The sequence below is a fragment of the Tamandua tetradactyla genome, chromosome 1 (genome assembly GCF_023851605.1).
Source record: "Tamandua tetradactyla isolate mTamTet1 chromosome 1, mTamTet1.pri, whole genome shotgun sequence".
Taxonomy (NCBI): Eukaryota; Metazoa; Chordata; class Mammalia; order Pilosa; family Myrmecophagidae; genus Tamandua; species Tamandua tetradactyla.
Window position 1 is genome coordinate 212769903 of NC_135327.1, and position 26285 is coordinate 212796187.

Consider the following 26285-nt stretch of genomic DNA (forward strand, 5'->3'; position numbering starts at 1 on the left):
CAAAACAACTTGACACTGGCCCAGGATGCATTACCAGTGAATGCCATTAATTGACCTAAATAGAGGACCTTTTGTAAAGGCTTTTCCCTGGTAATCAAGTTTCTTCCAAGCTTTTTATCTTCTGTTCTCACCATTATTCACCCAGATCAAACTTCCCATGTAGTAAGTTTCCTCCTATTCAAGTGGATTCTTTAAGAAGTCTCTCTCTTTTTTGACCAAAGAAACTTTGATTGCATTCTTAGTCATTAAAGCCTCAATATGTTTATGTTTATAGGCATCCTGTAGTTTCTCAAAAACTGTAATGAGGAATATGGAAGCCAAATAATCTTCCTGAATGCAGATTTTGTTATCTGTATTGTTATATAGACATATTATATAACAATATGTTACTATGTTGTTATATAGACAATCCTCTATGTTTATTGTTATATAGACATATTATATAACAATATGTTACTATGTTGTTATATAGACAATCCTCTATGTTTCAAAGCTGTCATTTCCCTTCCAACAATACACTAAGGGTTTTTTTTTTGTTTCAAAAATTTCATTGCTTTTACTTTCCATTAGTTATTGAATAATAGTATCTCTTCTCTGCCTGAACTCATTACTTGTAGGATGGCATTTTTTCCATGTAATGAATGGTTTATCTTTGATTTGGGAAGAAGTAAGCTGACATCTTTATTTGGCGTGGTTCTTCTCTCCAACCTGAAAGAGTTAAATCATCAGCTAAGGACAGCAGTGTACCTTCAGAGAACACGTTATAGTGATTATGAGACTAAGCTGGCATTTTGGTTTTCAAGGCATGCAATAAACTCAGCTAAAATGCATTTACCAAGCCACAAGCAGAATCAAAAATCCTCAACAGCACATTTTTGCTGGGGACAGAGGGAAAAAGACGATCCGAATAAGGAAATAGTGTGTATATTTACTTTGCTTATGCTCAGAAGAATAAGAATGCCAAGAAAGGAAGGGTCTGGAAAGTGAGAGAACAGGAGCCATTGTGTTGAAATAGTGTTGGCAGCAAACAGAGACTTTCAGTGTGTGGTGAATTTACACTGTTACTAAGGACAGAAAACAATGAGGGTTTTATGAGACTTGTTTACACACCCAGAAAAGACATTTAGCTTTTAGAAGCAGAGTGGTGTGGTCAATGTCGGACATTCAGTTATTAAACTCAAAATAGTTCCTTTTTTAATGGGTCAGCAAGTTCTGGAAGTCCGTCTATGTTTCAAGGTACTGTGAGCTATAAATCCATATTTAATTAGCTTTGAATGAAATGCTAAAGATGATAGGATCTTTGTGTTAAAAATGAAACCAAATTGGGTTTGGTTGATTTATGTCTAATTCAGAGTTATAATTTAATTAAAATGACATACTGAATTTAAAAAATCTCCCTGGCAAAGTCCTTCCCACGTGAAATTCAAATTCAGTGTCTTATGGTTTAGGAATCTCCATGTTCTATTTCTTTGTTGCATTGCTTAATGTGTTTATTCACTCCTCTTCCAACAGCTTGCTGTCTTAACTGGTATGTTTCTTATTAAATTACGGATCCTTAGTGACTCAAAATCATAAAACTAAAGTTTGAATACAAACACATCTTTACTTCTTAATGCATAACTTATTTGACAGTTCTTTGAACATTTGCTCTCTTCTTTTACCAGGCTTATATTTATGGAAGAAGGAGAATGATGAGTTTAAGTATAGTGGCTGAGGCAAAGTTACAAACAAAAAGGTAACTGCTGTGATGGAACTTTTCAAATATTTTCATATTTTATTAAAGGGTAAAACTGAGATATCAATATGAAAGTAAAATTTTTATAATAGATCTGGAAAATGCAGATTTTCCATCAAACCCTTAATACATGCCATTTTTACAAAGAATAAAACAAATCCCTGTAAGTAAAAGTTTTCTATCTTCTTCCACTCTATTAAGGACAAAATGTTTCAAATTCAATTAAGTTATAAGATCATACAATTCAAAAGCAGTTTAATAAATTACTTTAAAAGAATTTGAAAAACATATTTGCAATATTCATTTGCCAGGATGCCCAGACACTTCGTTTTTACTGAAGTATAGTTTGCTTACAATAGAACGCCATATAACTATGACCTGTGCCACCATCTCTCAAAATGATACATAGAATGTTTCTATCATGCCAGAAAGTTCCTTTGTATCTTTTTCCAGTCAATCCCCCTAAAAATCACTTTCAGCATTCCTTATGCCGACCTTCTTTTGCATAACATGATGTTTATGAGAATCATCCATGCTGCTGCCTGTTTCAGTAGCTCGTTCTTGTTTATTGCTGTGTAGAAGGGCTCAGGTAGAGACCCGGGTGGTGGATGGAACCTCCCTCTGTAGCTGGGTTCCTTGGGAAGCCAATCCAACATGGCAGCCCACACTTGTGAAAACTTCAGCTGGGTTCTCTTTATTCACATCTATGGTTAATTGCTCCTTATCTCAACACTTCACCAGGGATGAAAACAGCTTGCGTCACTTCCCTTTGGGAATGGGTTTGTCACTTTCTGGAATTTAGTTCATTTAGGTATTTCTGGGTCCTCGACTCTAGTGGTTTAAAATACCTATGGCTTTTTAGCTTCTCGAGCTATTTCTCACTGTTAGGATGGTCTGATGCCTTCTTACAACTTTTTATATCTTAACTAGAAGTGAAAGCCCAAAAATACTTTTAATATATACATTTATATAGCTCCTTAAAAAAAGAAGAATATTTATTTTTCTCCAAGGCTACTGAAAGTACACAGTAATATGAGTTACACATGTAGTATAGATAATGTTGAGAAGATTGAGGGTCCTTTGGAGTCTCACTTTCTCCCTATCCCCAATTCTGGACAACACTTTTGTCACAGAAAGTTGGCCCTTCTTTCCCAGGATGTCAATTTCTCCCCTTGAACTGGAGTTATTTTTGAAGGTAATCATCCATCCTGGAGCCTCAGACTCTTGTTTTGCAGAATTGGGGAGGTTATCTGATTTGAACAAAATTTTATTTCATAAGTTAGAAAAATGTGGCCCAGTAATTTCAACCATTAAATAGTATAATATAACCACTTTTCTCCAGGGTGAGATGATTTTAGCATTCTCTAGAACCCAGAAAATATTTAATTCAGTCCTTCTTTTCTCAGGTGAAGTACCCATCTGCCACTGTAACACCAATCTTCATTAACCAATCACAAAATAGATACAATGTAAAAAAATAAAAATCACCCCACCTTTTCTATTTTTATGAACTTTGTTTAATAAGCATTTCTTTTAAATAAAATGAACACTGACAAATAAAACAAGTATAGTTTTGAGTCAGATTTTCAGGAGGTATAAAAATTAAGTTCCTGAAATAAATTTACGTTTAAAATATTTAGGTCAATATTAAAATGTTATTTGAGTTGTTTATAATAAGAGAGAGATCTCCTTTTATGAACTTTTAGTGGACCAAATTAGAATTCTTCCCACTAAGTATTGTAAGAACTTATAAAAGAAAGCATTAGAAACTTTGGTTTAGCACTGTTGACCCACAGGGTTATGCTTAACCTTAATACTTAATTTCTCAAAACTGTGATTTTAAATTCTTCCTTTAGAGCTGAGGTTTTTTTGCATTTACTTTTTGATCCCAGGGGACTTTCAATTTCACTTAGAGATCACTTTCTTTCCTGCACTTTCAGCTGTGAAGAAAGAAAACAGATTCTTAGAATTGTAGGAAGTCAAGGCAAGAATAGTCCAAGAGGTCATTAGCTTGCCACTCTAGCACTTATCCTTTGGGATTTTGATCTTTCTGGGTCAGTCATCCCAAGTAATTATGTCCTCATTCTATATTCTGTGAATCTGCTGCATGGTCAACTGGCCACCCCATTTGGAATATTCTTCCCAATACGACACAATCTAAATTCATTTCACCTGTGCCTGGTTATTCAGATTGGGAGGAGGCATATTTGCCTCAGGTATGAAATTTCAAGCAGTGCCAACAACCCAGTAATCAAGACAAATATTTTAATGCAGTCTAAAAATTTAAAAATATCCATAAAGAGTAAACTGTCAAAATTTTAACTGACAGGATTATGACCCTGTTCTACTTATTCTTCCAAATTTTCTAGCTCTAATAAACATCAGTGCTTAAAATATACTGTTCTATGATCTATTTCTATAATATGTGTAAACTTTAACCTTACATTATTACCTTTGTACTTTTATTCCTATTATTTAATTTGTGAGGGGGTGGAGAGGTGGGGGAAGGTGAAAGGAGTTTTCTTTTTCATCTTTTGATTATCATTATTATTATTAATGCTGCTATTATTAATATTATTATTATTTGCTACTAGCTGTGTTACCTTCAATAAATCACATAGTCTTTCTGTTCTTCAATTTCTCTATCTGTAAAATGGGGTTAGGGTTATTGGGAGGATTGGTTGAATGGATATATGTTAAGAACTTAGAACAATGCCTTGCAAAAGTTGGCTTTTATTATTGTTGTTTTGTGGCTGCTGTTTATATTGTTTATATTGTTATTGAAAGTAAATTTTTTTTTCTGTATTGTTTATATTGTTATTGAAAGTAAATTTTTTTTTTCTGTATTGTCCATAGTGTTTGAGATAAGGAACACAAGGCCTTAGAACGGTTGCCATATTTCTCATTAGCATTATCTTTCCTCCTGAACTTGAACTCTTTTAGCCCTCAACTCCTGAGAGAGCTGCAACAGAGATTTACATTACCTGCCTCACATCTACTTAGATTCAAATGCTGTGGATGGGGAAGGCAGAATAAACTAGTTGCCTATAACTGGAGGATACTAGTCAATACTCTCATGCCGCTGAATTATGGCAGGTGTAAGGAAGCAACTAAACTCTATGTGTAAACTGAGGGATTAGACTTCCTCCTCCTAAACGAGCTATGAGGGTGGGCACTAACCTAAAATTCTACCATTCCTTTCAAGTTAAGCTTTAAATTCTCAACTTGAGGCCCTTCAAATGCCAATATCATGGAAAACTTTGCCATTTTAAGTAATTTAAGTAATTTAATGGATAGCTCAGAGGTGGAGGAGTCCAAAGAGGGAAAATATCTAGGAGTCCAAGAGCATAATTACCAAAGTGTCAAATAAAGAGGTATTAAGCATCTTCTATGTGTCCAGCACTCTACTGGGAACAGAAGACACAAAGCAATCAGTGACATGGTTCTTCACCTCATCCCTCAGAATTCAATGGGCTAAGTAGATACGTGCAAAGAACAGTAGAGTGGACATTGGCTAACTTGGTGACCCTAACTTTCCTGGGTCTCAGTTTCTATATTTCAAGTGGTCAGCAGAGAGAAATAAATGAAAACAGTGTACAGTAAGCTATTATTATTATTATCAACCATAGGAACAGGACAGTTTTGTTATGGCCAATGAGCATGGAGGCTTTCTTTTTGGAAAGGATGGTTGAGCTGGTTTTGAGGAATGAGTAGGAGCTCGCTAGGTAAGAAGGAAGTAGGGGTGGGGAAGAGGATTTGGAGAGAGGAAACAATAGAAGTAACAGAGATGTGACTGGTATGTGATAGTCGGGACTGCACATGGAGCGTGCCTCGGAGTTACTGACAATGCCAAACATCTGTTGACTATAGGCCGCAAGGAATTGACACTGCAGGAATAGCTAGTGAATAATGCAACATGCAGGGTGTTCAAAACATTTACATAAATAATGAAATAGCATTTCTTTCTTTCCTTGCAAATTTCTTGTTTTTTCTTCTCTTCTGACTTCTCTCCTCCACTCTCTCTCTTCTCATAGGAACTACAGATAACTCAGAATCAAACACTTGTTCTCCCCTACTGTCAAGATTTTAAAAGGTAGAAGCTGTGTGGTTTCACTGTAGTATCTGTCACGTTTGGGACAGTGTCTCAGAGTAGATACTGAATTCTTTCATCTGTGTAACAACTATTTACTGCTTGCCTATTATGAGTCAGGCACTGTTCTAGTTCCTTGGAATACCTTATTAAATAAAGTAGGGCAAAAATTCCTGTCCTTCTCTAGCTTAATATTCTATCAGAGGGAGTGAGGAGGTGGTGGTGATGGAGACAGATAATAAACAAGAAACATAATGCATGCCTAAGTTATATACTTTATAATATGAGAGACATTCTATTTACTTTTAGCAATGAATACTTGACAAAATAGTAAATGACAGGCTTGGTATGGAAGGGAGGTAAAGGTTTAATTAGGAACTTAGTGACAGCACCTTAAAATGTTTAGTAATAATTAAAGCTAACATGTATTTATGATGTTTATTAGCTGGCCTTGAAAAAATATTTGTTAAAATCCAACCAGGGTGGGCCATGGTGGCTCAGCAGGCAGAGTTCTTCCCTGCCATGCTGGAGACCTGGGTTCAATTCCCAGTGCCTGCCCATGCAAAAAAAAAAAAAAGATCCAATGATTCTCAAACTCTAAATAGATATTTTGCCCACAGGTTCCATATATGCAGGAGGTTTGGGATTTAATGAGCATCATAATTTTGTATTTGGGAAATAATCAGGATATGGAAGCTAGAGAACATACAGAGCCAGAGAAGAGAGGAATTAACTCCCAATCTCAGAGTAGCCTTTTAGTATCAACATATGGTCAAAATCCATTTATAGGTGTAGCATTTTTAAATTTCAGTCATCTTTGACTACTTCTGACTCCATGGAAGTGTAAAAGCAAGGACAAACTATTGACTCATGTTTTGTCACAAAGTCTCAGCTTGGCTAGTTGTTTCTTCACCAAACTTTCACGAAATACTTGACAGATGCTTTTTGAGGAAATGAAATGTTAAGTGTTAAATTTAGTTATTTACTGACCACTTTCAATGTCTAGGCGTTGTCAGGGGTGATAAAGATACAATGGTGAATAAAACCACACAAGTCAATGCCTTCCAGTAGGCATTCTAGTAGGAAATTTACATAATTTCCTATGATCCCAGCAGGTTATAGGTGAGTTAAAAGAAAGTCAAATGAGTTATTTTCTCTATTGCCTAACACTCTGCCAGTTGCAAATCCATTGTATTGGTTCTTCTCCCTTTGTCCCATCCCTGCTATTTCCTTACCCATTCTCCAAGATCCCTTTTCTGATCCTGTTCCCTGGAGGCTGACTCTTAAGAACATAGTATTACGTGGCTCCTTTGCTGGCTGGTTTCCTGTTGGGTTTGGCCCGTGAGAGTCACTGGCAGATGACAGAAGGATGGGATAGGGAGGGAACGTGGCATCTCTTCCTGCTCTCTCCATGGATCAGGTCTCAGGCAGTAGAGAAGTCCACACATAGTGGTAGCTCTATCAGGTGACCCCTCCTCCAGGACTCACATTCCCACTGAACTCTGGGTCCAACATTGCTTTTCCTTGTTCACTTAGGTCTTCCTACTAATTCTTGTCTCTAGTTGTCTTAATATCTCATTGGTGCTCTTAATCCTACCAACATGCCTGGAAATAGTTTTTTCATATGCTCTCTCAATTGAATTATCTGGGTAGAATTCTGCTAGCTGCTGGACCTCTAACTGGTATCCCAGTTTTACACCAAGCATGAAAATCTTGGTGAGGGTTGGGGGCAGGGTTTGAGCTTCTGCTCTAAGCATTAGAATCAGAGGCAGAGGTCACATTCATGCACAGATCTTATTGACAACTGAACATAGTAACAAAAACATATATTGATAATCCATTATTATGGCATCATGCTGAAGACCAGCTCCATTGGAGATTAGCGAGTGGAGGGTAATTTATGGGATTTGTATGTTGGTGTAAGACATTGTGTCTTTTTCAAGAAGCTCAAGAAAGTCTTACTTAAGAAATAGGCTTCTAGGAGTTACTTGGTTAAAGGTAAGGGCCTAGTCTGCTAGTATTCCACTGAATGTTTGAAGGTTCAGAAGTAGAAAAGAGTGCTGTTCAGTCAAAGATAAAACTGAGCAAATTCAGTGGAGATGACTATATAACCTATAGAATTAGATCAAGAAAGGAAGATTAAGGTTCGTAATATTTTCATGACAGATAAGAATTGCTGAGAAGTTGGTATTTTATGGGGAATGTGATGAAAAGCATCCACAAGCCTGAAAAATAGCAGCATGCTCAATTTCACAGATGTTTTAAATAACATTATTGTCCACATGAAGAAGTGACTGGCTGGGGAAGACTGTGAATTGGCACAGTCTTGGGGCCACATGGTAAGCGCTTATAAAATCCTGGCACATGGTTAAAGGAGAAGAACTGGATTAGAGAATTGAATAAAGCAAGATAGGTTTAGCAACCAAATTGTGGAGCAAGGAACAAAGTCACATTAAAAAGAATGTTGAGTGTCTGGTTTGGGAGGTTGCTTCTTACTTATTTTAATGGGTCACTTAGGATCAAGGCAGAAGATTAATTCTGACTTCATCCTGTTGGATTACAGTTAGTATAGGAACATATTTTCCAAAAGACTTGTTAAAAAAAAAATCAGCCAATGAAGATGGGTAAATTTATGTTTTGTGTATGACTGTGTTCTTCAACCTATTTTTGTATTGTACTGTACAAAATGGTACTGTATTTACCAATATACAGTGAGTATTTCTTATGACTGAAAGACAGCAGACCTTGTAGTAACATAGACCCAAGGTCAACCCACAGCTCTGTCATCACTGGCTGTGTGACTGTGGGACAGTTACCACGTTTTAGGTGACTCTTTTGTATTATGAGGATAGCAGCCTTATAGGACTGTGGTAATAAATAAACGAAATCAGTGTAAACCTGTAAACACATAACAGGCATTCCCACAAATAGCAGTTCTCATTTTGAAGATAAATTCCAAATTGTCTAGTTGAACTCTCTCTCTCTCTCCCTCCCTCCCTTCCTCTCTCTTTCGAAATATATATATATCACCCTCTGCACTTCAACCCTCTATACTCACCCCCTAAAAAGAAAATTGCAAATATTTTGAGTTTGGATTATGCCTTATAAATAAATGTTACCCCATTATCATAGGCTCTCAGGAATTGAATTGGATAGCTATCCACACTCATCAGCCTGACATTCATCAACTCTTGGGTATTTGAAAAGATGAGCAAAACATGAAGCTCAGAGTCCTACTGGGAAAGCAGATGTATTAATTAGAGTTTTCTAAAGCAGTGGTTCTCAATCTTGACGGTGCATTAGAATTACCTGGGGAGGATTTAAATATCCCAATGCCCAGACCTCACTCCAGACCAATTAAATCAGAATGTCTGGAGATAGGACCAAGGCCTCATTCCTTTCAAAGCTCCCTAGTGATTTTAACTTGTAGCCAACGTTGAGAGTCACTGTTTAGTCCAAATTATAACCTGAAGGAACAGTGAGGAATTATGGCTATATCAAAATTACTAATTCAATGGGACAAACTGCCTACTGATCAAGCAAATATAAGTTTTGTCCTTCTAAACTTGTTGATTATAGAATGCACTGAAATTACTCAAACTGAATAGACTGTGCTTTCATTTTTGAAATCTCACTTAGGAATTTTGTGACTTGAAAATATAAATATAGAAAAGAGGGTGATAAAATATTTCATTTCCTGTACTGCAGTATACATATCGTATTAAAAAACAAATTCCTAAATACTCTCACCATGTTTCTATTTTTGTAGTCTCAATAATGAAAACAGAGTTAATCCGCTCCTTTATTCATCCCTTCACTCAGTTACTCATTCTGCTGTAACCTTAAACTGTCATCTGACTTCATGTGACTTTCCTTCTAGAACATAAGCTCAAGAGAATATTGATTTTTATCTGGAAGGGCAGGGTGTCCTGAATAGCTAAAAATAATCCTGAGAAAGAAAAATGAAGTTGCAGGTCTTACACTACCTGACTTTAAGCCCTATTACAAAGCTACAGTGGTCAAAACAGCATGGTACTGACATAAAGATAGACATACTGACCAATGGAATTGAATAGAGTGTTCAAATATAGACCTTCTTATCTATGGACAATTGACCTTTGATAACGCAGTCAAGCCAACTCACCTGGGACAGAACAGTCTCTTCAATAAATGGTGCCTGGAGAACTGGGTATGCTCTTGAAAAAAATGAAAGAGGATCCATATCTCACACCCTATACAAAAATTAGCTAAAAATGGATCAAAGACCTAACCATTAGATCTAGGACCATAAAACTTTAGAAGAAAATGTAGGGAAATATCTTATAAATCTTATATTAGGGGGTAGTTTCCTAGATCTTACACCCAAAGCATGAGCATTGAAGAAATAAATAAATAAATGGGAACTCCTCAAAATTAAACACTTTTGTGCATCAAAGAACTTTGTCAAGAAAGCAAAAAGACAGCCTACACAATGGGAGACAATATTGGTAAACAATATATCAGATAAAGGTCTAGTATCCAGAATATACAAAGAGATTGTTCAACTCAACAACAAAAAGACAAACAACCCAATTACAAAATGGGCAAAAGACATGAACAGATACTTTTCAGAAGAGGAAATATGAACGGCCAAAAGGCACATGAAAAGATGCTCAACTTCCTTGGCTTTTAGGAAAACGCAAATCAAAACCACAATGAGAAATCACCTCATATCCATCAGAATGGCCATTATAAATAAAACAGAAAAGGACAAGTGCTGGAGAGGATGTGGAGAAAGAGGCACACTTATCCACTGTTGGTGGGAATATAAAATGGTACAACTGCTGTGGAAGGCAGTTTGGTGGTTCCTCAGGAAACTAAGTATAGAATTGCCATATGATCCAGCAATACCATTGCTAGGTATCTATTCAGAGGACATGAGGGCAAGGACACAAACAGAATTTTGCATACCAATGTTTAAGGCAGCATTATTTCAATAGCCAAGAAATGGAAACAGCCAAAATGTCCATCAACAGATGAGCGGCTAAAATAAGCTGTGGTATATACATATGATGGAATATTATGTAGCTGTAAGACAGAATAAAGTTATGAAATATGTAACAACATGGATGGACCTTGAGGACATTATGCTGAGTGAGATTAGCCAGAAACAAAAGGACAAATACTATGTGGTCTCACTGACATGAACTAACCTTAGTGAATGAACTTAGAGAATTTCAGTTAAGAACAGAGACCATCAGGAGATAGAAATAGGATACATATTGGGTAATTGGAGCTGAAGGGATACAGATTGTGCAATAGGACTGATCGTAAAAATTCAGAAATGGATAGCACAATACTACCTAACTGTAATATAATAATGTTAGAACACCGAATGAAGCTTAATGTGAGAATGATAGAGGAAGGAAGGCTGGGGGCACAAATGAAATCAGAAGGAAAGATACACAATAAAGACTGAGGTGGTATAATCTAGGAATGCCTAAGAGTACACAATGATAGTGACTAAATGTACAAATTAAAACTGCTTTTGCATGAGGAAGAACAAGGAATGTCAATATTGTAGGGTGTTGAAAAAAAACCGTAACTTATGGGTGAGGTGAAAGTTAAAAAAAATGTTTTTTGGTACAAAATTTATATTTGACAAGTACATTTCCTAATATAATTTATACGGACAGTTTAATTGAACACCATAAGTACATGGAACTTGTGTAGGGCATGAGATTTTGTATGTTTGTCCAGAGTGATGCCTCGATAAATCCCAGAGTGATTTGAACAGCGAATAAAAAAGTATTGGCCAATTCCCTTAGGGGAATGGTGAGAAAGGGGGGAAATTCAACTTCCCCATGTGGAGAATTTCTGATATTCTCAAAAGCAATGGGGACAACCAAAGCAATAGGCTGAGCCCTCAATTTTGGGATTTGTTCATATGAAACTTATCCCCGCAAAGGATAGACTAAGCGTACTTAAAACTAGGCCTAAGAGTCATCCCCAGAGAACTTATTTTGTTACTCAGATGTGGCCTTTCTCTCCCAGCCAATATAACAAGCAAACTCACTGCCCTCCCCCTCTCCATGTGGGATGTGACTCCCAGGGGCGTGAACCTTCCTGGAAATGTAGGACAAAAACCCTAGAATGAGCTGGGACTCAGCATCAAGGGATTGAGAAAACCTTCTCCACCAAAAGGGGAAAGAGAGAAATGAGATAAAATATCAATGGCTGAGAGATTTCAAAGAGTCAAGAGGTTACCCTAGAGATTATTCTTATACATTATATAGATATCACCTTTTTAGTTAATGTAAATTGGAGAGGCTGGAAGGAAGTGCCTGAAAATGTAGAGCTGTGTTCCAGTAGCCATGTTTCTTGAAGTTGATTGTATAGTGATACAGCTTTCGCAATGTGACTGTGTGATTGTGAAAACCTTGTGTCTGATGCTCCTTTTAGTTACGGTATAGATAGATGTGTAAATCATATGGATTAAAAATAAGTAAAGAATGTTAAAATGTTAATGTTAATGGATTAAAAATAAGTAAATAATGTTGAAATAAATTTAGTAAATTGAAATGCTAGCGATCAATGAAAGGGAGGGGTAAGGGGTATAGAAAAAAATAGGGGAAAGAAAAGCTAAAATATTTTGGGTAGATGGAATGAGAGGGAATCACTGAGAGGGAGGCGTAAGGGTATGTATGTATGAGATTTTTCTTTTTATTTATTTTTCTGAATTGGTGTAAATGTTCTAAGAAATGATCATGATGATGAATATAACAACTATGTGATGATATTGTGAGATATTGATTATATACCAAGAATGGAATGCTCATATGCTAAGAATGTTCCTGTTTATATGTTGTTATGTTTTAAAAATAATAATAAATAAATAAACAAAAATGAATAAATAAAAAAGAAAAATAAATTTTAAAAAAGAGAGAACGTTGTTTTTTGTTGTTTAATTCACCAATGTGTCTTCACCACTTCTAACAATGCCTGGCACACCGTAAGTGCTCAATAGAATTAATGAATAAATGAAAATGTTCTAATAATAAAATTAGAGGCAAAACATGGAAATTAATTTGGAATAGTTGTTAGATTCCAAAAGGAGTAAATGTGGGGTGAAATGATGAAAATTCAATGGTGGTCTGGGGTAAATTGTCTTTATTCTTTACCCGTGTCTTTTGGGAAAAGCTGTATGTCAGCTCCATTCCTTTAAGGACAGGAGAGAAAATCAAGGACAAGTTTATCTTTGCACGAAGATCCCCAACCAGAAAACATCTCCCGATGTGTATACAGGAGAACTCTTTTCTCTGAGGCAGCAAAACCTGAAGCAGTGATCAACAGAATAGGAAAAAAAAGAAGAGCAAATGATTGCATCCATTTACCCTTTAAAGTTAGCATCATCAGGCTGTGTGTAAGGTGCCTGTTGATAAAGAGATGGTCACTTCACACTCTAAACATTAAGGACGTGTCAAAACATTTGCTGTCAGCTGCTCCTTAGTTTCCTTCAAACATCAGTCAGAAAAAGTGTGCCAGGGTTTTGCCAGTAATTTCATTACCTGTTGCAACTTGCCACTGTTTTTGCATAAAGTTTGTAATTAGGACATTGAGCCAAGGAACCTGAAAAACCTGCCATGAATTCTCAGCAAGGTAAAAATTGTTGCAAGAGAAATCTTATTCAAAGATTGCAGTGTACATTTGGGATCATTTATTATATGCCACAGTCAGGGGAGTTAAGAAAGCTTTAATGAGATTATTCTTCCTTTAAGTCCAACTCATTGAGTATTTAGGGATTCCTGCCACCCTTTTTTTAAAAAAAAATCATATAATATTGCCATTGAAAGTGCTTATGATTGCATTGTTGCTTGCCTGTGCTTGATTGGATCAACACTTGAGTCAGTACTTTCTCAGGAAACGATCATGCGCTTTACTTAGTAGTAATATATGTGCGTACATCATTGATTTTAAATACACTAAGGGCATTTAAGAGGTTCCCATGGAAAGGTGAGTGAAGATTCAAGTTGGGGTAAATTTGGCAGGTGAGTTAGATATCCCTTGCTGATGAGACAGGAAAGTAGGAGGCAATTTGATTTTTAAGCAAACAATTATTACTATAAGGAAAATTAATATAAAGAATTAATGTTTTCTTTCCAAATGGGAGGGGATAGCCTAAGAAAAGTCAGTTTGAATACTGTGTGTGTATGTGTGTGTGTGTGTGACTTGGAACAAAATGTTGCAATAAAATGGGCTAGCATCACGTTTAGGAGATAGCTCATTCAGAGAAGAGAATAAAGTAAAAGCTACTAGGCATTTCCTAAATAAGGCAAGATGGTAAACCCTGGAAAAACAGGCTCTACCTAAAAGATTGTCTCCCTGGGGTTTGATCAGTCTTTGCTAACACCTACACATGTTTAAAGGGGGGACATGTTTTCCTACTGATCCCCTGCCTCCTAATAGCTTGGTTTTTTCTCACTGGACTGCTTCTGTCCAACACTTAGAATCTCTTCAAGTGGATGATGTAAGTGACTTTAGAGGTGGGGAATAAACAGTTTAAGTGTGTTTAATGGACATAGTATTACATGGTTCCACTTTTTTTTGCTATACTGGTTGAACCCACTGAACAATTCTTTCTAGGTCCTCCAAAGTCTTTACTTTTCTTTGTCCTTTCTCCAAACCCTACTGCTGATGGTTATATGGTTTTATGAAAGTTGTAATGATCACTGACATCAGCCCATTATTTCATTTGACCCTCACAACATACAGTGGAATTCAAATTCTGACAGCAAACCCAAGGCTTTTGGAAACTCATCTCCCAGGTTCCTCTTCTTTTTGGTTCCTAACAAAGTAAATTCCACTCTTTGGGATCCATTGTCACCTAATCAACTTCTGATTGAAACTGACTAACTTTATGGACCCTCCCTCATATACTCCTGCAGTACTTTGTGTTATTTATAATAAAATATAATATAATTCTCTGTACCAGGTATAGAGAAACAAGACTGTACTTTTCTAAGGCTACAGGGACTCTGACTTCGGGGAGCAAAAGCTTATGCTAAAACATCTTAACCTAAGATTTTTTTCATTGTATGACACTGTTAGGGCAGGGACAGTTGTTCTTAGGAAATGCCACAGGCAATGAGTTTATGCAAATAATTCCAGAGAAGGTGCCATGGGATTCTGGGAGAGAGTGGTAATTACAGTTTTCAACCACAGCATTTTTAGTGATCAAGCCTTTGGAATGTAATCTTTCCATATGCCTCCTTCAAACTCCTGAAGTGATAAACAATCATTTGTGATAATTGCAAAATAGCAGCCTCTACTCTTTCTCAGAGAGGCTGTAGAAGACTCTGAATCTCTGCCTTTAACAAGGGGGTTGTTTGGCCAAATTCCTCATCTGTTTTGGCCCTCATTTCTGCAACTGTAAAATGAAATTTTTCTACTTCACCGCCCATCAGATCCACCTTCGGGAATATAAGTTCTTTGAAAAATAGGGTCTATTTTTGTTTCAACACCCAGTTCAATGTGATGCCACAAATATGGCTAGCTGTTTGAAATAATTTAAGGAATTAAACATTAAAGACAAGCTCCAACCTTCCAATGTACACTTTAAGTATTTTATCACAAGTGTCAAGATTGTATGCATTACAGTATGCTCATGATATTTTCCCCATGTTTTATTTTGGGCATTATAAAATCTGTACCAATTAGCTTCTCACAAGTCTATTTTATGCTCAAGAATCTGTTATTTCCTATCCATGTGATTTCTACGGTTCTACCTTTAAAAGGAAGGTCTACATTTCCCAAATTGATATTCCCACTTGCGATTCTGCAATTTTCCTTTGCTTGTGCCTTTGGGTTATGCTCAGTCCTTTTTAAATGCCTATTTGGTAAGGAATCAAGTGCAAATTAGGAGGAAGCTATAGGCTAGTGAACTGTAAACATGATTTAAATAGCAAAGTGTTTATAGCTACAGGAAATGAGAGCCTGTGTATGTGAAGATAATGTTATCGTAATTTCATATTTTAATCTTGTCTGAAATGTATACATTTCTGCCACAATTGCCAGCCATAGAAACAGAAATAAGGTTGTATAGGACACCATAAGTAGATTACTGTTAGCTAGGGAAAACATTCAATTGTTTGCATAGAGAGAATACATTTCTCTGCATCCCTCTGAATTCTTCATTTTTACTCCATTTCAACCATTTTCTAAACCTTGGTTAAATTGTTAATTGAGACATGAATTCCATTTTAGAAATCTCTTATATAGAGTTATGTAGCAGATATTTAAAATGCTATTCTGAAATTAGGAAGAATGAAAGAAATAAAGGGCAAGCTTAAGACAGACTTTCTAATGTGTATGGAAATATTTCCCTTTTTCAAAAACATAAAAGTCTGAATTAATTAAAATTGTTGAGCCTTAATCCTTAAAAGCTTCCAATTGAGGAAAGAATATTAGTAAGCGCTGAAAAGACTTCACAACCTTCAAGCTATTATTAAATGTATATGTATATATATATATATATCACTGATTACCTCCTTTAGAGAATGACTTTTGGATTGTTGATGGAAGGCTTTTATTTGCTATAATTAGCAGGTTATTGTGACATTACAAACATTCATTAGGAAGTATTTCTGTATTAGATTTTGTTCATTTTCAAAAAGCATGGCTAGAGTGTGTACTGTGATTTTCCATCCTACTCTCCAATCTGTCAGGACAAGGGCCTGCCTCTCTAAAGAATCTACTTGGTGGCTGACTTTAGAGTATCACCTCCCACTTAGCAACCAGCATTTCTGGAAGTTCCTGTGCAATTTGAAAATATATAAAATATTTTCATATATACATGCTTTTTTTTTTTTTTTTTAGGTCCGCTTGTTTCTGCCACTAGGTCCGTACTCTCTATTTCTGAAGTCTTTCACGCCTGCTTTACTTTTAAATTTTTTTAATAAATGAGAGTTTGGGCAACATTCCCGCCTCCAACTAAAGGTAGTGAGCATATTCGGAAACCACCTGCTTAGAATGATGTTACCACAACTACCTTTCATCTGGGCATCTCCACGTGCTTTATAAGTGTTTACTCATCTAAGCCAATAACCCCCAAATGGGGAGGTAAATGACATTATCCTCAGAATACAGATGGGAGGAGAAGCTCAGAGAGATGGGAGTGCTTTCTCTTAGCCAGTGCCCCCGAGCTAAGCCTGGAATCAGCACAGGAAACCCTAGGTCCCTCACCTTCTTAGCTTTAGTGCTTTTAGTGGGGGCCAAATTTGAGACACTTAAGTAGCTCCATTGTGTATGCTCCACTTAGGTTAGGATCCAGCTAGAGTTTAATTTTAAATTCTTACCAGGTGAGAGCTAAACTTGGCCATAAAAAATTGCTGTTCAAACTATTTATAAAACAGAGCCCAGGATTTTGTCAGTCAATTTGCATTTGTTTATTCCTACCCATTCTGAGTTCTGAGGATTTTAACTGGCAAACATTCAGGTAGCTAGCTATGTATTGGAACCCAGCTATAACAAGCTCCGTGGGAGTTACAGTGACAGCTCTGTGATGCCCCTCTCCAATAAAGAGGTATTTGCTCTAATGGGGGCAGATTAGGCCTTTATGACATCATAATAGCTGTATGTCTCCATAAAACACATCTTGGAGGGGGCCATGTTTCAAGTTGTTAATGCTACATTCAATCTTAGTTATTGTCCCTGCTAGAGTTGGATTATTGACCTTAGTAGACAGTTCTCCAACCAATAATAGGAAAATTTTCAAATCAAATTCTTAAAAATATCTTTGCCAATAAGCTCTTATAAATCATGTTTCTCTTGGGATAATATTTAACAAGAATTTTCTGGTCAAAGCCAAGTTGTCCTTTCTGATTAGATTGTCCTTATTATATTGATACCAAATATCTACTTTGAGGCTGTTATAAAAACAAACAGAATTAATAAATCGGTTTTCTTGCTTGATTAAAATGCAGAGAGACCCCCAGGTGAAGCACTTGGTTGTTGTTTTTATTTCTGGATGAAGTATATTTCTCCTTTCTTAAGCGAGTGGGATTTCTGACTGTGCTTGTTATACCACAGCATACCAGCTTGAGATTTTGGAGTTCTTTGGACGATTCTGATTAAAATGAGTTTGTTTGTATTTTTTTTTTCCATGTATATTTTGCTTGAGGAAAAGGGGATGATGGGCACATGGCGAAAACAAACAAAAACACTACATTGCATATGAGTGCAGGAATAATTAAAACAGGTATTCACTGTTCCTTGCCTCTGAGTGCCTCCTTGATTTATGCAACGGCCCAATGTGCAATTATGCACCCTGCCATCTTACCAGGGCTAAATGAGGCACTTGGGGTCTTTTTTTTCCCCAAACAGTAGATCAGCAGAAATAATTGATCACAGGTGTTTGTGTAATTGGCCCACACTGGGAAATCTCACAGCACTCAGCGGCCTTTAAATTCTGGCTGCCACCTGTGAGTAGGAGCCCACTAGGCCAGCAGAGAGGGCAGGATTGGGATACTCTTCCTTGAAATGTTAATATATGTGAGAATGCTGCCAACTGTTTTATAACCTGCAAAAGGTTTTATTGTCTGCCTAAAGCTTATTTATCCAGGTGGGAGACTTTGGGTTGTACGTGCTTCTCATTAGGTATGTATTTAAACTAAGGTCACTTTCGTTTACAAAAAGAAAAGAAAAACAAAACAGAAAACTCTGCTGTCTGGGCCCAAGATCCGTGCCAGCCTCACATTATCAGTTTAAAAATACATGGCCTCGGAAAAAGGCATGAGAGTGATGACAGCTTTGAGAGTAGTTCAGGATTTCACGGTCTCCATGGTAACAGCGGGGTTTTCCCAGGTGGTTTCTCACATCACATTGGATTTGTGAGATGGGGTTGAAGATTAGAGGGTTAAGGATCACTTCTTTTTATCTTGCTCCAACTCTTTCTATTTAAGCTGAAGCAAGCCATTGTTCCCCATTTTAGCACCGAGAACCGTTTCCTCAAATTGCTTGGGTGACCCAGTGGGTCCTAAATGCTTTAGAAAGGGAAAAAAAAGGAACGTATTTTTAAATAAATGGATTGCTGGGCGGGATATGTGGGGAGTTGGAAGGGAGGGAGGGAGAAGGGGCCTTTGCTCTCTAAAACTCGATTCCTTTGCAGTGACATGACACCACAAAGAACTGAGTGGAAGTGTGTGAACCCCAGGACCTGAGACTTCTGAGGAAAAGCAGAAAAGGAAGGCACCTGTTTCCTTCACCTGCTCCTCCATTTTCCAACCAAGTTTTCTCCCAGGTTTGACTTTCCCCTCCATGATAGAATTTTGTAGGTTCCATCTTGAGGTCATGCTCATCCTAGCTGCTGCCAAGTTGCAGAAATGGAGATTTGCTGGGGAGGTGAGAGAGGTGGGTGCTCTCCCGAGGTGGGTGCTCTCCCTCCGCCAGCTGTAAGAGTCTCTGCCGTCAAGCAAGTTATAGTTTAGGTCCTAGACTACTTTTTCATTATGAAGTATGTGTATAATAGGAAAATTATGGGTTTAAATGAAGAGAGAGACTTGTTATGTGAAGGTGAAATATTTATGACTTACAGCAGGTATAACCATCCCAAATGCCTACAGTGGCAAGACAGGAGATATGAAAATATGGCAGAGGGTAAAACAATTAGGATTACTATGACCTGTGACTAGAAAGTATGTGCCCCTCATATAATAATAGCTGATATTTACTGAGTGCATAAATATGGCAGACACTACTCAAGAATTTTACTTATTTTGTTATTTAATCTTCACTCTCAGTCTATCAGATTTGTGCTCTTATTAGTTCTGTTTTACAGATGAAAAAGCCAAGGCACAGAGAGCTTAAGGGATTTGCTGAGGTCACACAGCCAGTGAATGGCCGAACTGGGAGTCAGAGCCAGCAGTCTTTCTCTAACACCTACTCTTCAGTGAAATCACACTGCCTCTCTGGTTGGCCATCAGAAAGCATATGTTTTACAAAGACTGGACTCAGAAAACATGATTAAAAAACGAAGATTTGTAAAATTCCATTCTCTTGTTTTATAGATGAAGAAACTGAACCGCCAGGGGCAAAGTTAGTTCTATTATAGAAGGGCCGCCAGACATATAAGATGCCCACTCAGATTTGAATTTCAGATAAAGGACAAATAATTTTTTACTGCAGGGATGTCACCAAATTTACTTATTCTAAAAGAAAAAATTGTTGTTTATCTGAAATTTACATTTAATTGAGTGTTCTGTATTTTTATTTGCTAAACTAGGCAACCCTAATTAGAGGCAATCTCACCAGTGGATGGCCATAGTTTAGGTGTGCTATAATCTTGACCACCTGTACCAAAGCTAAGTATTCCCTCAAGACCTGCCTGGAAAAAAGTATTAGAGGGCTGAATGATATAATCACAGAAAATGTTGATGAGGATAGATGAGGTAGGTATAAAAAGGAACAAACATGGCTGCATAAAGAGCCCTCTGATAAAAGCACATTGAAAATGTCATGGAAGGAAGATGAAAGGCTGGTCCCAAACCAGGAACAATGGTTGAGACATTGGTGGAAACTAAAAAAACAGAGTCAGCAGCACTGAAGTCCAGAATAGGTTTGGGTTTATTTTGTTCAAGCTGTCTGAGGAAGGTTTGGGACTTATTAATGATTTTAAGAAAAGCAGAGATGATTTTATTAGCTGCACTGGAGTAAAAAAAAACATAAAATTTACCACTTCAGGCATATGGTATAATATCAACAGATGACTGGCAATGCACTGATGACAGAAAGTGAAGCTGTTCAGCAACGAGCTTTCCTTTTCATCACCAAAAAAATGTAGCCTTCAATCTGGAAAGGGTAAAAACCATATCTGAGGGAACTGAAGCCCAAGATAGGGGAAGAGATAGAGAGGACATGGCCAACTTATTTGAATTACAATCTCAGGATGCTGAAAGATTGTGCAGAAATGTAGGTGAAACCTCTGATATCAAATTCTGGGAAATTGAAGAGACAGGGAGTGGTTCCAGAAGCTGAAATGTATTTGGTTTTCTCTTGCTTTGGACAGCTCGCAAAAAAATAGGCATCCCAAAGCTGACTGTGGGAGGAACACTGATTAGATTGTGGGACTAAATGTGCACAGGGTTGAAATATTTTGCCATGAGTTCCAGGGTAGGATGAAAGAGAGGAAGAGAGAATAAGAAAGTGCAATGGAGAACTGGGAAGGGCAGAAGAAGGGCGAGCTTCCTGGGTATGTACCTGTGCATTCCCACACCCAATGGCCAGAAGAGTTTAGTGCTTTGTGTTTGCCATCTGGAAAGACTTACTAATTTCATTTTGGAACTGTGTTTTGTAAGTGAAGTCTAAAAGGACAACAGAGCTCACTCACATGTCTTCTGCTGCCTCCCCAAGACAGGTTCTGGGACAGAATCTAAGCTGTCTACTCTTTGCAACTATACGCACTGGGAATGCATGGCCTATGGGGCTGTTGGGTTGATTGACTTCCTTGCCTCAATTGGCCCTGCATTTCCATTTTGCACTGGGTTTGGAGAATGATGTAGCTGGTTCCACTTTGAGAGAAGAGATGATCAGAAATTTGTAGTGAATGAATTTTGATGGATGATGTTTTAGTTCCTTTGGCTGCTCAAGCAAACACCATGCAATGGGTTTGCTTAAACTGTGGGAGTCTATTAGCTCATGATTTTGAGGCCAGGACAAAGTCCAAATCAAGGTATCATCAAGGCAATGTTAGCTTCCCAAAGTCGGTGACAATCTGGGGCTGGCTGCCAGGAACCTTGGTTTTTGGCTCTTCTGTCACATGATGATGTACATGGCAGCCTTCCCTGGCCTCTCCATACTCTTGTAGATCCATTGAACTTCAGCTTCTCACTTCCTGTGGCTTTCTCTCTGTTTGAATTTCCTCTGCTTGTAAAGGACTCCTAGAACAGGATTAGGACTCATCCTGATTGAGGTGGGGCTCACCTTAATTGAAGTAACCTCATCAAAAGGTCCTACTTACAATGATTTCATGCCCAAAGAAATGGATTGAGTTTATGAACATGCTTTTCCAGAGTACCTACAGCTCCATACCAGCACAGAGGATTCGAAATGAATTGGGTTCATGGCAAAGGCTACTTAGAGTATACATGTAAATTTTGGAATCAATCAGAAAAATTTTGAAGCCAACATTCAGATAAAAAAACAGGAAAACAGAAAATCAAGATAAAAGAAGATACCAAAAGATCAATTAACACACAGAGAAATTAATGCCACATATTCTACATCATTACTATATTTAAGTTGCTTCCAAATGGCTAGAGAAAAAGGAAAAATGAAACATATAATAATTTACATTCCATAAAATAATATGCCAAGTTTCCAAAAGAAACATTATTTTTCTGTTGTTTTTGCCTTTTTACCCCCAGGCACAGACATGTGAAGAGAAAACTTTCACTTGAGTATTTATAAGGAAAGGACTGAGTGATGAGTGAAAAACTTCCTAAACAGCATATCATCAAAAATGTGGTTGGAGTAATCTTCTTATAGTTTTCCTCCATTTTGGTGAAAAGCAGAATGCTGAAGACAATTCAGTAAAAGTGATTCCATGGGGGACCAAAAGGCTTGCCTAAGTTCACAATTTTTTGCTAGTCTAGTTTTCTCCAGTAGTCAAATCTAGACTAAATAAATAGATGAAATGGTTATCTTTTAGGCAATCCTACAGAAATATTACTTCTCCAAATCAGTCTTTTGAAATAATGTGAAAGAACAAATGCATCAAATTTATCATTGTAATAAATTTGTATAAGCATATCAGCAGGAGATATCATTGGTTTCCTCTCATGAAATAAGGATCTGCCACCTCTCATTTTTATATGGAGGAAGGCACAGGATGCTTCCTCCTAAGCCAGCATGCACATTTGTTTTAGAAGATAATAATTATGTTGATATAACCCATATCATGTAAATTAATCGATAATTGAAGTCCCAGTTCTACATTATACAACATAAAAATAGAACTCTGAAGTTCAACCACCTGGATAAGAATCAAGCATTTTACCTCTGGACCAGTGTGCTGGTTGGAAAGGAAGTGCGCCCCCTAAGAAAAGCCATGTTTTAATATAAATCCCATTTCATAAAGGTATAATAATCCTTATTCAGTACTGTATATTTGAAACTGTAATGAGATCATCTCCCTGGTTGATGTGATTTAGTCAAGAATGGTTGTTAAACTGAATTAGGGGATGACATGTCTCCACCTATTTAGTTGGGTCTTGATTGGTTTATTGGAGTCCTATAAAAGAGGAAATATTTTGGAGAATGAGAGATTTGGAGAGAGCAGAGAATGCTGCAACACTACGAAGCAGAGAGTCCACCAGCCAGCAACCTTTGGAGATGAAGAAGGAAGACGCCTCCCAGGGAGCTTCATGAAACCGGAAGCCAGGAGAGAAAGCTAGCAGATGACGCCGTGTTTGCCATGTGCCCTTCCAGCTGAGAGAGGGGCCCCTGAATGTGTTTGCCATGTGCCTTCTCACTTGAGAGAGAGACCCTGAACATCATCGGCCTTCTTGAACCAAGGTATCTTTCCCTGGATGCCTTTGATTGGACATTTCTATAGACTTGTTGTAACTGGGACATTTTCTCGGCCTTAGAACTGTAAACTAGCAACTTATTAAATTCCCCTTGTTAAAAGCCATTCTGTTTCTGGTATATTGCATTCCGTCAGCTAGCAAACTAGAACAACCAGGTACCAATCCAAGCTTCAAATTTTCTATCTATTGGTTGGGGATAATCATAGTCCTTGCATTTTTAGAGGTGAGAACTAAATGTGATTTTACATGTAAAGTATTTGGAACTGTGATGCATAAGGATATGTAGTTAATGATGAATATATATTGTGATTGTGTGTGATGATTTAGTTTGGGCAATAACAATGGCTCTTATGGGCATTGAAAAAAAAATCTCAAAAAAATTTCCAGCCAGATCAGTTTGTAAGTTGTGGACCTTTGAATAAGTTGCCCTTGTACCCCTAATTAACCAAATGAATTGATTTGTTCCATTATTATTAGAATAGACAGTTAAATGTTGAGTTTAGAGGAGTAGATCCTAAGCCATTTTTTCCTGACTTGCAGCAGAGAGAACTTGATATCTCTCTTCTGCATTCAGGAATGTGTGTGTGTGTGTGTGTGTGTGTGTGTGTGTGTGTGTGTGTGTGCGCGTGTGGTGGGGGGTGTCAGAGAGCACCTCAGCTCATTCAGATGTAATTTCAAAGCAAGACACAAATTAAAAATCAAGGGGCCAGAAAACAGTTTTGTTTCCATGACTCCAAATCTGTCTAGACACTGGAGCTGTTGCTCTAACTCTCCCATTTTATTAAAAAAAAAAAAAAGAAAAGAAAAACAAGATAGATGTCGGTTCTATATAAGCAGAAGTCACTGCAGCATTTACTGAGTTCAGACAGGTTGGTCGGTTTCACCAGCTGATAGATATTCCATAGAAGCAGATCACAGCTCAATATAAGGACAAAGTGTGAGTCCACATCTGACACAGTTGTTTGCTTCTTCTTTTCTTATATAATTTACACCTTACTTTGCTACCCAAATTATTTTAGCTATTTAGATGGTCTATTGTTTTATAGAAATAGGAAATCTTGTTACATTAGGGATGAGACACTGGAATATTTGTAATGATACAATTTAGTCTCTATCCCCTACTTTTCCCACTGAAACAATAGTTTATATAGCAATTCTTAACTTGGTAAGTAAGCTTTCTTGGAAACACAGCTATCCTGTTACATGCAAACAAAGTGCATTGTTGTTATTTTGAGAAGTAAATATATTTCTAGGGATATAATGCAAACAAACTTCATATAAGTAAATTTTAAATAATTTCTATTTAGGTGCTGGGAATATAAAACAAACTTTATATTAATAGATTTCAAGTACCGTTTTGTTTCAATTGAGTTCTTCCTGAAATGTTATTTTCATGACTAGAAGTTACTGTGGTGAAATTAAATGGTGCCTTATATCAGATTAGTAATTTAGTATTTTTCAAGTGCTTTCACATAAAACATCTCATTTGATCTTCACAACAATACCTGCTCTGACATCATCAGAACAGGCATCATTATCTTCCTTTTCATTTGGTTAAATTAAAGCTTGCAGAAGTCAAGTGACTTGCTTGAGACTGGTGCAGTATCTCTCTTCTAATCCCTTGCCTCCACTGCTCTGACACTTTGTTCACCAAACCTCTTAATATAATTTCTATCTGCTTGCTTGTTTGCTCCTATGGAGGAGGCTGATCTTTTTAAGCAATCCTACTGTCCATTTTCTAACCGGGAAATACAGACTTCCTTTCAGAAGATTTCCATCACAGGAGGTGTATTTAAAGGCATGCTGGGAATTGGCTGGCTTCTGCAGTAATGTACTCCAAAACTGGAGCACATCAAGAATCCAGTCCATGTCTGGAAGCATGGATGTTATGGATTGAGTCCTGTTCCCCACATAAACTCGTTCCAGTCCTAATCCCAAACCCCATCCTGTGGATGTGAGCTCATTTGTAAATGGTATCTTCAAAGACCATATTTCCGTGATTCTGTAATTGCTGCAGTACTTCTACTCTTTCCTCTCTACCACTCAGCCAAGACTTATTTAAAGCAACTTGGTTGAGTGTGGATTGTTATGTTTTTTATCAAAAGAACAGGGACATCAGAGAGACCTTGTGAATCCCTAACTGCTGGCTACCATCTGACTTGACTGCTCTCCCTTGGCTTCTATTGGGTGATTATCATCATGTTCTGTTACTTAAATAATAATGGCTTCTAAATACATAGCTCTGAGATTTATAGGAGTTTTTCCAGTAAAAGCACATGTCTAACCCATGAGAAAGAAGGTTATGGATGAAATGGCACTTGTGGTTGTGACTCATGTGGTTTCTTAGGTGGAGGAAGTGATGACACAAGGGGAACTGGTAGTATGCATTGGCTGTTCTTAATGTAGTCTCGGAAAGTTCTGTATGGGTCATCAGAACAGAGAAAGTATTTTTTGTTAGTTTGTTTTCCTTTTCTGGAGCAGCCATATTTCCATAAGAAAGTAACTTTATCATGCCATGCCACAGAGGAAAATGTAAGCCGTCTCAAAATTAACCTTATGCTCTGTGCAGTATTAAAGTTAAATTGGGCTTGGTTCACGAGTGAGTCATTGCACTGGTATGGCTTTATTTTTATTTCTTTCGCATTTTAGGGATTAAAGCCTCAAGGAAACTGTCAGGGGAGGGTGGCAAAAACGGGAAAGGAATTGGGACAAACAGCAGAGTAGCGATGGACAAAGAGGATAGCAACGGGTGCAGAGTACTCTCTGGCTCAGAAACTTTGAGCAGGGTATTTAGACTCTGTGTTTTGATTTCATCAATCGTAAAATGTCAACAGTGACAAACAACCTACAAAGGTGTGCTGAGTCCTGGGCAGTAAGGAGATGCCCGGCAAATCTTGGC

At 37.3% G+C, this 26285-nt stretch overlaps 1 long non-coding RNA gene across 6 annotated transcripts in view; it reads left to right on the forward strand.

The window, feature by feature from the left end:
- The first annotated feature begins 1120 nt into the window (after positions 1-1120).
- LOC143676176 (uncharacterized) overlaps positions 1121-26285 on the forward strand; it is a 101182-nt gene continuing 76017 nt past the window's right edge. For 3 of the 6 annotated variants that reach the window (XR_013171897.1, XR_013171889.1, XR_013171891.1), the window contains exons 1-3: positions 1121-1236; positions 1665-1735; positions 18970-19101. This is a non-coding gene — a long non-coding RNA (uncharacterized LOC143676176). Of the gene's footprint in view, positions 1237-1664; positions 1736-18969; positions 19102-19625; positions 20528-22222; positions 23491-26285 lie in introns of those variants that run through there. The other 3 variants (XR_013171896.1, XR_013171904.1, XR_013171893.1) reach the window with 3 other exon arrangements.